Genomic DNA, 9,748 nt, shown 5'->3' on the forward strand with positions numbered 1-9,748 from the left:
TCTTTTGACATAATTAATGATTCGGTTCCAGAAGAACCGCAGGTACCTGAAATTGTTGAAAATGATGAGATCTCAATAAATTATGCCATGAATCATAAAATATGGAATCGAAATGGACGAGGCTTTTGCATATAATGTAGCAAAGATATAAGTGATATTGATGATCAAGAACCAATGACAATTGAAGATTGTCGGCAAAGAAATGATTGGCCAAAATGGAAAGATGCAATCCAAGTAGAATTAGATTCGCTTGCTAAACGAAAGGTTTTTGGACCTGTAGTTCGCACACCTGAGGGTGTAAAACCTGTTGGGTATAGATGGGTTTTGTACAAAAACGAAATGAGAATGGTGAAATTGTTAGATACAAAGCACGGTTAGTTGCTCAAGGTTTTTCACAAAGACCTGGCATTGTTTTTGAGGAGACATATTCTCTAGTATTGGATGCAACATTTAGATATTTAATTAGCCTTGTTGCACAAAAAGGTCTGAATTTGCACCTCATGGATGTTGTTACAGCCTATTTGTATGACTCTTTGGAGAATGATATTTATATGAAACTCCCTGAAGGATTTAATGTGCTCAATAAAGCAAATTCTAAAGAGGATTATTCAATAAAATTGAATAAGTCCCTTTATGGATTGAAACAATCAGGACGTATGTGGTATAACCGTCTAAGTGAGTACTTATTAAAGGAAGGGTATAAAAATGACCCTATTTGTCCTTGTATTTATATGAAAAGATCTAAGAATGAATTTGCCATAATTGCTGTTTATGTAGATGACATAAACATAGTTGGAACTCCTAATGAGCTTAAAAAGGCAATTGATTGTTTAAAGAAAGAATTTGAGATGAAGGATCTTGGAAGGACAAAGTTTTGTTTGGGATTACAAATTGAGTATTTAAACAAAGGTGTTTTTGTACATCAAGAAGCTTATATAACGAAAGTGCTTAAAAAGTTCTATATGGACAAATCACATTCATTATGCACTCCAATAGTGGTGAGGTCATTAGATGTTGATAAAGACCCTTTTAGACCTCAAGAAAAAGATGAAGAACTACTTGGTCTTGAAGTACCATATCTTAGTGCTATAGGAGCACTAATGTATCTTGCTAATTATACTCGACCTGATATAGCATTTGCTGTAAATTTGTTAGCAAGATATAGTTCTTCACCTACAAGAAGACATTGGAATGGAGTAAAACAAAAACTTCGTTACCTTAAAGGCACTATGAATATGGGCTTATTTTACCCAAATGATTCAAAATTAGATCTAATGGGTTATGCAGATGCAGGTTATTTATCAGATCCTCATAATGGTCGATCACAAACAAGATATTTGTTCACATGTGGTGGCACAGCGATTTCATGGCGATCTGTGAAACAAACAATAATAGCAACATCGTCAAATCATGCAGAAATTTTAGCATTACATGAGGCAAGTCGTAAATGTGTTTGGTTAAGGTCTATAATTCAACATGTGCGACAAACTTGTGGTTTATCCTTGGGAAAAATGAAACCTGTAACATCCCGTCAGGATATTACTAATTTAATAAAATAAAATAAAGCAATTAATTACATTCCATTTAATAATACCTCATTTCCCAAAACACGGGAAATTGAAAATTTTATTAATTCACTAATAAGTCCATAATTACAAAACTGCAAATATAACTAAAGTATTCCATGAGCCTTTACAACCCGTTCCAAATAAAATAAAGAAAACATAAAGAAAAAGATCCCATGTTCATCCCCTCTTCGCAATTAAGCATCATCAGCTCCACCTGCATCATCACCTGCTCACGTGTACTGCGTACACGATCATCGCCAAACACAAGCAGATAAGGTGAGCTAAAAGATGAAACACAAAAAAATATACCAAACATACATATACATGTATAATTGATACAAATAATATAACAATAATACAAACTCTTCCTTTATATCGCATGGCCACAACTATATATAATATCCTTTCATTTCCCACAGAACACTACTCCATTTCCATCACATGGTCACCACCATGTACACCGATGCACCTCATGGAAGACTCATTACCTTCCCTCCACATGGCCACCACCATGTATATTAAAGTACATCAGGGAAACTCGTTCCAGTCCTTTCACATGGCCACAACCATGTTAGTAGTATTCTACATCTCCTATTAAGTATCTCAAAGCGCCCTGCTGCCACACCTATCGGCCACAACCGATAGAGCACATGCGGAAACCATGCTACGGATCACACACCGCAATGCCAGGTGGAGTTCCCAGGTACGAACATAGTACGTAACGTCCGAGGACTACCAAACTCGTCAGCAAAACACTGAGGAGGGCAATCCATCTGGACCCACCCGTACTGTCCACAACTAGCACACTCCCACCGGCAACACTCACCAACCCGAGCCACAACTCAAGGTTTCTCGTGTTCATCCGCTATCCCGAGCCACAACTCAAGGGAAGTCATTTGATGAGTTCAAATTTTTGCCCTCATTTAATATTTAAATTTGGGGATTTAATTGAATTTTCTGTGGTTAAAGATTGATTTAATTAGGATTTGTGATTATTGGATTTATTTAATAAGTTTGGTAAAAATGGCGTAAAAATTGATTTTAGTTGCATAAAATATTATTGGATATTCTAACGTTTGTTAATGCAGCTGGAATTTACTTTTGGTCATTAATAGTGTGGATTTGAAATATTCAAAGTTACAAAATAAGTCCAAAATGAGGAAATTCTGGAAAAGAATAAATCAGGAGCTAAATGCACCCCCAGATTTTATTTGCACACTCCTTCTAAAGTGGACCACCAAAAACCTGTTTTGCACCCCCAATTTTTACTAAGTTGCACTCCTCCTACCACTTAAACTACACTCAACCAGATCACGCCATGTGGCAATCCTCAACTTTTAAAATTGGCCAACCAAAACAAGCCACGTGGCAACAATCCTTGCACTAACAAGTTGTCCAATGGAAGGCTGCCACGTCATCATCTTCATCTCCAAAACAGAAACCCTAATTTTCCTCAAACCCTAGCTGCCACCATGACCCACCATTGCCAGCAGCCACCATGACGACGACGCACCAGTCACGACAGCCACCACAGATCTGCCAACACCACCACCGCATCTGAACCTCGTGCCATCGTGAGCCACCATCTTCGTTCGCAACTGCAGCGCGCCTCCGACCACCACACTTCACGCGCAACACCTCCATTTTCTCTTCATCATCTTCAACGCACCAGTAGCTAACACCGCGAACCAGTCCCAGCCACCATTGACGCATGCAATAGCAGCAGTCCAACACCTTCTTCAACCTTCATCCTTGCCGGAAAACGGCAGCAGCAACCGTCACAGCACATTAGCAACCAAAGTGTAAGAGAAACCCTAATTCTTGAGAGAGAACACTCTGCCACGTGTTAGGCTGCTATTGGACAATCAAACTGGTCAACTGGTCAACACTGGTCAAATGGTCAAAGTCAGCAAGATCACCATTAAGATACCCTAGAAGCATGTTAGCTCATGCATTTCCAGTTCCACCACCAATCAGTTTAATATCACATAACCATATGCATCTTAAGTACATAATCCTACCATCCTTTGTTAATGTTCAAACCTTTTCCTAAGCCCTCCAATCCAACTCGCTTAAGCTAGATTACCACGCCTAAGCGAGCACCACGCACTGAACCAGTCTCTAACTCTCGCTTAGGCGAGTTACACTCGCCTGGGCGAGTTCACGTTTCACCCAAAACATCAAAACTCTCACCTGAGCTACGAGTCAAACCCATAACAGAACATTCTTCGCTTTCTTGCTTAGGCGAGAGGCTCTCGCCTGAGCGAGACATTCTTTCGCTCAAAAGATTGGAATTCCCGCTTGAGCGGGATGTCAAACCGAATTGCCAACCACTACAAGAAATCTGCTTATTATCTACGCATTTTTTCGTAGGTAATGTTCACTTTTCATAGGTAACGCGTTGTTATCTACGAATTACCTACGAAGCGAATTTCGTAGGTATTGAGCTGGTAAGTAACTTTATCTACGAAATTGTGCTTCGTAGATAACGTACCTATGAACGCTATCTACGAAAGAAAGACTTAGAAAATTATCTACGAATAACCTACGAATATCATTATCTACGAAAATAGTTGGTGGATAAATTACAACTGGAGTTATCTACGAAACATTTCGTAGGTAACTTATCTACGAAAACTGTCGTAGGTAATATATCTACGATATTCTGCTTATGTAATTTACCTATGAAAATCTTCGTAGGTAAATTATCTACGAAATATTTCGTAGGTAATTATCTCCTACATTTTCCGCATATGTAAATTACCTATGAAGTTCTTCGTATGTAAATTATCTACGAAATTTGTCGTAGATAATTACCTACGAAACTTTTCGTAGATAACGTTATAATATTAAAAAAAATTATAAATAATTTTAATTTCTAAAAATTATCATTATATATTTGTCAGGACTTACGTCTAAACTTCACCTGTAAATAATGCAGTAGACAATTTTGTCTACTTAACATATTCTAGAATTAGAAAATATAGTAGTGTATCACAGACAAGAGAAGTGATGTCTAGACATAAAAGCTGGACTCCATCTGTAGATCCTACAAACATTCCAGCATTCAAATAACACCTTCAAATATAAAACAACATAGTTATCCAAAGGTTTAGCACCATTCATATCATCACATCAAAACTATAAAACTACAAATATAAAATAAAGTAGATAACACAAATTAAGAAACTAACAAATAAGCCACATAGGTCAAGTCCTACAATTTAAAAACTAACTAATGTTACCCCGAGTTCAACAAGTCCTACAATTACAAACCTAACTAATAATCTGCATAATGAGAAGAGTTTTGCCCATGCTGGTGGTCCCTCTCCCGAGCATCATCTTGGTTTTGATCCTCATTTTGTGGTTGTTCATTGACGTCTTGCAAAATGGTTTGTGCGACTGGAGGAAGAAGAGGGAGAACAACAGTTACTAGGGATTCTAATTTTCTCTGCAGTCGTTGATTCTCCTCCCTAGATTGACGAAACTCCTCCCTAGATTGACGAATTTCTTCTTCCAACCTTAGAATCTTTTATGAACCCATACTTGTAGAACTGGATGATTGTTGTGTGAGGGCTTCCCCACAAAGATAATTTTCATTCAGTTTTCCAACACCATATACTCGTCCCTTAGGATTTTTGCCACCAGCAGCAACTAACCAACTTTTTTTCCTTAACTTCTCTTCCTCACTAGGGTCTAATAGAGATATTTCTTCTCCTTCACCACAAGAAGCAACCTCAATTCTTGCTTGGGAAAATACAGTTTGAAATTCCTCCTGTTATTCAAAATAGACATGTTATATAATGACAAATCTTTATATTTAAAAAGGAGGAAAGATCTAAGTTAGAGAAATTACTTATGTTTGTTTAGATCTGTGATCTACAAAATCACCGGTATTCTTGCGAACATGAGTATGGTGGAAAAGCTCATCAAAATGTACAGGACGACCCAATTGTTCTGCCTATAACCAAAACTAATTAATCATGATAAAATAGTAATCAACTTATATAACAAAATTTTTTAGTGTACATACCATGCGAAGGGCATGCTCATGGATGGTGATTGAGCCACCTGTGTGCAAACATCCACCCTTCTCCGATGCTCAATTCTTTTGATTACGAGCACTCTTTGATCGAAACTCGGGTTGGTTCCACTTAGCAAGCAAACTGTTTCATACTCTATCAAACATCCAGTGAGGTTTTTTCCCAGTTTTTCTTTCTTCCATGAAGATTTCAGAAAGTCTATGAGAGGCCTTTGTGTTGAAAATCTTTCTAATCTTCTCCTCATGTTTAGGTCTACAAGTAACCTTTCTCTACATTAAGAGATAATATAGTAGTTAAGATAATGATTATTACAGTAAACAATATATGCAAAGAAATTAAATATGCTTAATTGAAATCTAGTAAAGGGTAGGTTATGAATATAAACTTACCTTGAACCTTTGGAAGAAGATCTCCTTCTCTTCATCCAACATTGCACCCCAAGTTAACCATGGCTCAATATATTGTTGCTTAATTGTCTTTGTGATTGCCTTGGAGACAACTTACTTGGGTAAAACCTAAAAATATAAACACATTATGGAAAAATATGATGTCAATATGAAAAAAACCATATAATATAAAAGAAAAACTGATTTCAACTAGTGTTATTATTACCCATCATTACAAGGTTCAATAATTTCAAGCATTGCACCAATAGGAGGGTCATCGTCTTCATTTATGGATGGTTCACCTGCTTCTTCGGTAGACATGTGTTGGTTTTCCTGAAGTACATTATGAATAGATCGAGTGGGTATTGAGGTTGGTGTATCATTTTGTTGAGAGGGGGAAGATAATGATGTCAATCTAGCACCAACACATTGGGAAGCCATAGATGACAATGTAGGTTCATTAACATAAGGTTGCACAGGTTGAACAATGGGGGGTTGAGAAGGTATGGGTTGGTCAATTGAGGGTTGGGAAGGGGTAGATTCGGCTATTGATGGTTGGGAAGGAATTGGTACAACATTTGCAGTTGTAGAAGGATTTTGTTGATCAACAGGGGAAAGAAAAACATATACAAATCAGTTGTACTGCATTAGAAATGTTAGTAAATTATCCACTCAAATTTGTTATCAAGCTAAACTCTTATAAAATGTGTATTGTATTAATCTCGTCCTTCAATCGGACAACAACACCAATTAAGACCCCATTTTAGTTTAAAGACTGCATGTCAAGATGTATTAATCCTTGATACAAGAAGAACATAATTAATCCTTGATTAGAAGATCTTTAATAACTAATTATGGATAAATCCTTATCTTTAAGATGTATTATTGTGATAGACCGAACACATTGTGTTCTGTTATTCCTTTAATTACTACAGAAGGGAAAAAAAGGAGTATTGAACACATATTGAGGAAAGAAGTCCCATACACATCACTGCACCAAGCCTAGACAAGAACATAGTTCATGCCATCCGTAAATAGAGAAAAAGAAGAGAAGCAAAGGAAAACACCAACTTACATATTGAGTTTCAAAAGAAAAGTTCTGAAAAATGAATGCTACACTGTAATTATATATTAATTACTCAAAATAGTTAAGGATGTTGATTATTTGATCTGCTAAGTCTTCAGCAAAAGGAACACATCCTCACAACAAATTGTAGCTGCTCCCAACTGCAAGAACTCTTGTTGAAGTTCTAGAGGAAAATCTATGTCAATAACAATATTCAGTTCTAAATGCAATAAAGAACCCATTCAAATTTATCAACTTACAAACATCATGTCCGGGAGGACTGATATGATAAATGCAAAAGTTGTGAAGCAGTAAAGAAGCTGCCTCTGGACAGAAAAACAATCCTTGGAAACAATAGGTAATCCTTAAACAAGTGGAACTATGTAAAAGAAAATAAATTGGCAGTGCTTACAGTTTGGTGCTAAATTCGGATAGGTGATCAGAGTTGGTTTGTCAGGATCCTCATAGACTATGACAGACATAGAACCACAGCCAGTTCAAATGTGATGCTCCTGAAAGGCAATCCAAAATGAATGGCGGACATAATTGTAATCTTGATATCACCCTCAATCCAAGACATAACAGAAATGTTTTAAAAATAGAATAATTTCCCTCTTCCTTCTCCTCTTTCTCCCTCAAGGTTGATCGGATGGAGAGGGAGAGGATGACATCAAGTGGATTATAGTGTGAAGTTTGTGTTGTTCACTATAAGTGGATTAAAGGTGAAAGTGAGTGGATTAAGAGTAAAGTTTGTTAAAGTTTGTGAGTGATTTGATGGATGTGATAGATTAAAAATTATATTTAAATCAAAGAAAAACAAGATTACCAAATTGTATTTTATTTTAAAAATAATTAAAAATTATCATTATATAAGTTTGATTTATCGTAGAAAAAATATGAAAATGCATAAATGAAAGTAACATGTTTTAATAAAAATATATTTAAAAGAAAACGTAATAAAAAAATTCTATTATTAAAAATTACTTTTTAAACCTTATTTTATAACAATTTTTATATTCTCTTTATTTTTACATAGTTTTCATAATTATGCTAAAAAGTAAATTGCAGACATAATTGTAATCTTGGTATCACCCTCAAACTATTGCATAACAGACATGATTGAAAAATAGAGGAATTTTCCTCATCCTTCCCTTCTTTCTCCCTCATCATTCACTTTAAGGGGATTAATAGTGAAAGTGAGTGGATTTAGAGTAAAGTTTGTTGATGTTTGTGAGTGATTTGATGGATGTGATAGATTAAAAATTATATTTAAATCATAAAAAAACAAGATTACCAAATTGTACTTTATTTTAAAAATATTTAAAAATTATCATTATATAAGTTTGATTTATCGTAGAAAAAATATGAAAATATATAAGTGAAAGCAACATATTTTATTAAAAAAATATTTAAAAGATAATGTAAAAAAAATTTATAATTAAAAATTACTTTTTAAACCTTATTTTATAATAATTTTCAAATTTTAGTTATTAATTATTTTTGTAAAAATAATTTAAAAAGTGATATTTTTACATCATTTTCATAATTAAGCTGAAAAATAAATTGCGGACATAATTGTAATCTTGATATCACTCTCAAACCAAGACATGATAGAGATGATTTTAAAATAGAAGAATTTCAATCTTCCTTCCCCTCTCTCACCCTCAAGGATGATTAGATGGAAAGGATGAGGATGACATCAAGTGGATTACAGTGTGAAGTTTGTGTTATTCACTTTAAGTGGATTAAAGGTGAAAGTGGGTGGATTAAGAGTATAGTTTGTTAAAGTTTGTGAGTCATTTGATGGATGTGATAGATTAAAAATTATATTTAAATCAAAGAAAAACAAGATTACGAAATTGTACTTTATTTTAAAAATAATTGAAAATTATCATTATATAAGTTTGATTTATCGTAGAAAAAATATGAAAATGTATGAATTAAAGTAACATATTTTCATAAAAAATATTTAAAAGATAATGTAATAAAAATTTTATAATTAAAAATTATTTTTTAAACCTTATTTTATAACAATTTTCAAATTTTTGTTATTAATTATTTTTGTAAAAATAATTTGAAAAGTCATATTTTTACATCATTTTAATAATTAAACTGAAAAAGAAATTGCGGATATAATTGTAATCTTGATATCACCCTCAAACCAAGACATAACAGAGATAATTTAAAAAGTAATTATTAATTTTTATAACGTTATTTTATAAATATTTTTTTATAAAATATATTACTTTCATTTATACATTTTAATAATTTTTCTACGAGAAATCAAACTTATATTATGATAATTTTTAATTATTTATAAAATAAAGGACAATTTGGTAATCTTTTTTTCCTTGATTTGAATATAATTTTTAATCTATCACATCCAACAAATCACTCATAAACTTTAACAAACATTACTCTAAATCCAACCACTTTCATCTTTAATCCACTTAAAGTGAACAACACAAACTTCCCACTGTACTCCACTTGATGTCAACCACTCCCTCTCCCTCCAATTAACCTTGAAGGAGAAAAAGGGGAAGGAAGAGGGAAATTCTTCTATTTTTTAATCATCTCGGTTATGCAATGGTTTGAGGGTGATATCAAGATTACAATTATGTCCGCAGTTTATTTTTTAGCTTAATTATGAAAATGATGTAAAAATATGACTTTTCAAATTCTTTT

General features: G+C 33.9%; 1 pseudogene; it reads right to left on the minus strand.

Moving 5' to 3' along the window:
- Window positions 1-4,708: 4,708 nt before the first annotated feature.
- LOC146885589 (uncharacterized) lies at window positions 4,709-6,057 on the minus strand (annotated as a pseudogene).
- Between the last annotated feature and the right edge of the window lie 3,691 nt (window positions 6,058-9,748).

The sequence above is a fragment of the Vigna unguiculata genome, chromosome 6 (genome assembly GCF_037176805.1).
Source record: "Vigna unguiculata cultivar grain cowpea cultivar isolate G323 ecotype 2 chromosome 6, ASM3717680v1, whole genome shotgun sequence".
Classification (NCBI taxonomy): Eukaryota; Viridiplantae; Streptophyta; class Magnoliopsida; order Fabales; family Fabaceae; genus Vigna; species Vigna unguiculata.